This window comes from Periplaneta americana, chromosome 1 (assembly GCF_040183065.1).
Source record: "Periplaneta americana isolate PAMFEO1 chromosome 1, P.americana_PAMFEO1_priV1, whole genome shotgun sequence".
Taxonomy (NCBI): Eukaryota; Metazoa; Arthropoda; class Insecta; order Blattodea; family Blattidae; genus Periplaneta; species Periplaneta americana.
In genome coordinates, this window is record NC_091117.1 from 3,658,099 (window position 1) to 3,661,080 (window position 2,982).

General features: G+C 38.8%; 1 non-coding gene across 1 annotated transcript; it reads left to right on the forward strand.

The window, feature by feature from the left end:
• The first annotated feature begins 2,445 nt into the window (after window positions 1-2,445).
• On the forward strand, window positions 2,446-2,517 carry TRNAY-AUA (transfer RNA tyrosine (anticodon AUA)). The gene has a single exon. It is a non-coding gene; the product is annotated as a tRNA-Tyr (tRNA).
• The last annotated feature ends 465 nt before the right edge of the window (window positions 2,518-2,982 follow it).

Below are 2,982 nucleotides of genomic sequence, written 5' to 3' on the forward strand. Positions count from 1 at the left end.
GCCATGCGATATACTCTACTAGATCTTCCCTAAAAAATCTTAGCTCCCTCTATGAAGCAAAAACTGAATTGACACCCCTGGCCTGTAAAATGTAATCAACTTATTTGAATAATTAATGGTAGCAAAATGAGTCTGGGGTCCAACGTCTAAAGTTACCCAGCAATTCTGCTTCAATTGGTTGAGGGAAAACCCCAACCAGGATTTGAACCCAAGACTGCTCATTTCAAAGTCAGACATACCTAGTGTACAGCAGTGGACTGGATTTAGGTGTACTTACCTGTAAATTATAGTAAATGCTATAAAATGATGTCTGTATGCACACTGCTACAGCTTTGGACGAAACCTGATTGTGTTTTTCATGTGAAATGTTTATTTCTGAAGATAAAAGTCACATGAATTCAATCACATCAGAGGGCCTTATTGGCCACAAGCTTTGATTGACTGCATGATTATTATTATTACTATTATTATTGTTATGCACTCTTAGTCCTCAATCCTTTAAAATTAGGTATTTAGGTATATTTTTAATGCACAGAATTAGTTTTCTGCAGCTACAAGTTTTTAATAAACAGTTATTTTATTATTTTCTTGTTTCCATTAACAAATTTCTAAGTAACTGTTTCAATATAACCCATACTAGTTATACAAATTCTACTGTTTCTTAATTTTGTGATTGTATTCATATGTATTCAATGTTTTTTCTTAAGTTAATACTTGTATACAGGGCGTTTCAAAAGTCACGCATATTTTCGGCTACAGCTAAAAGGAAATGTTTTTCGACAAACGTTCGGACATGTCAAACAGTGTATTTTAAAAAACAATTTTTCACTTTTTCTAGGATGCAGAGTTGTGGACTCCTACTTTTTTGATCATACACTTAATAGGAACTGGTATTTAGAATTTTTGCGTGAAGAGTTAATACCAGCCCTTGCCGTTCTTCACCCAAACCTCCAGGATCCAGACTTACCTAATGATTCCATCTAATATCAGCAAGATGGGGCTCCTCCTCATTATGCTGCTCCTGCATGGCAATATCTGAATGAAGTGTTTCCTGATGGATGGATCGGAAGAAGAGGATTTGTAGTGGCCTGCAAGATCACCAGATCTTTCCCCTCTTGATTACTTTCTATGGGGTTATTTGAAATGTAAGGTATTTGCTACGAAGCCTGCTGATACTGCTGAGTTGAAAAGAAGAATACGAGTGGAGTGTAGAGAAATATTACCAGCAGTCATTGAAAATGTTAAACAGGAATTTGTTTTGCGTCTTTCACATTACCAGATTGTAAATGGGCAACGTTTTGAATACTTGCTCCTGTAACACATATTTATTTTGTTACCATAGCAACGTTTCTTGTACAAAACAATTGATAGCTTGTGTAACCATGGAGAATAATAAAATCTTTCAGATGGTATACAGAAAAATAGTGGAGTAATGGTTAGCGCGTCTAGCTGCGAAACCAGGTGGCCCAGGTTCGATTCCGGTCGGGCAAGTTACCTGATTGAGGTTTTTTCCGAGAATTTCCCTCAACCCAATTTGAGCAAATGCTGGGTAACTTTCGGTGTTGGACCTCAGACTCATTTCACCGGCATTATCACCTTCATCTCATTCAGACGCTAAATAACCTAAGATGTTGATAAAGCGTCGTAACATAATCTACAAAAATAAAGTAATACAGAAAAATACAGGGTGTCATTTAAAAATATTTCCGATGACGTCACAACTCGCACAACAACGATATCAAGAATGGTTTGTTTTTGTGAAAAAATGTCTTTTAAAATACAGTGGACTCCCCTAAGTTCGACAGAACAGAATTTAAAGTTCAGTCCAATAAGGGTAGTGGGTGTGACAGGTGAAATGAATACAAATTCTTATTGGTTATCCATCAACGAATACAGTACTGTACTTGCATTTCCTGCCCGCCCCCAGACTTGTGTATGCGCTTCTAGTACCACAGTGGGTTTCGACAGTTCCGTCTCACAAATGGCACAATTCTCAAATAGAAAAAGAAGAGTTCATTAATTTAAAATCAGTGATTAAATATGGATGTTCTAACCAATAAAATATTTATATATTGATGTACCGAAGTACATATGATATTTCACCGAGTTCAAATCCCGGCGCCGGAGAGAATTTTTCTCCGCTCCATCACTCTTCCATCATGTGATGACGCAGAATATCTGCACGGAAATATCATATGTACTTCGGTACATCAATAAATATATATATATATGATATGCGTAATAAATCACTTTGTGATTTAAAGACGGCGCCCATACCGTCGGATCCCGGCCAATCAGTCACTCATCTGAGTGCACCTCAACACATGTATGGACTTCGGTCCTGCGTTCATAGACATCTATGACGTAGTGCAGAGATCGGCCACCAGAGGGAACCCCAGAGATGGAGCTTAATCTGAGACTATTCTAAACGGCGTCGGGATTGTATCTGGCGTGGCTTAGTGGATAAAGCATCAGCACATAGAGCTGAAAACCCGGGTTCAAATCCCGGCGCCGGAGAGAATTTTTCTCCGCTCCATCACTCTTCCATCATGTGATGACGCAGAATATCTGCACGGAAATATCATATGTACTTCGGTACATCAATATATATATATATATATATATATATATATATATATATATATATATATATGATATGCGTAATAAATCACTTTGTGATTTAAAGACGGCGCCCATACCGTCGGATCCCGGCCAATCAGTCACTCATCTGAGTGCACCTCAACACATGTATGGACTTCGGTCCTGCGTTCATAGACATCTATGACGTAGTGCAGAGGGCGGCCACCAGAGGGAACCCCAGAGATGGAGCTTAATCTGAGACGATTCTAAACGGCGTCGGGATTGTATCCGGCGTGGCTTAGTGGATAAAGCATCAGCACGTAGAGCTGAAAACCCGGGTTCAAATCCCGGCGCCGGAGAGAATTTTTCTCCGCTCCATCACTCTTCCATCAATAAAATATT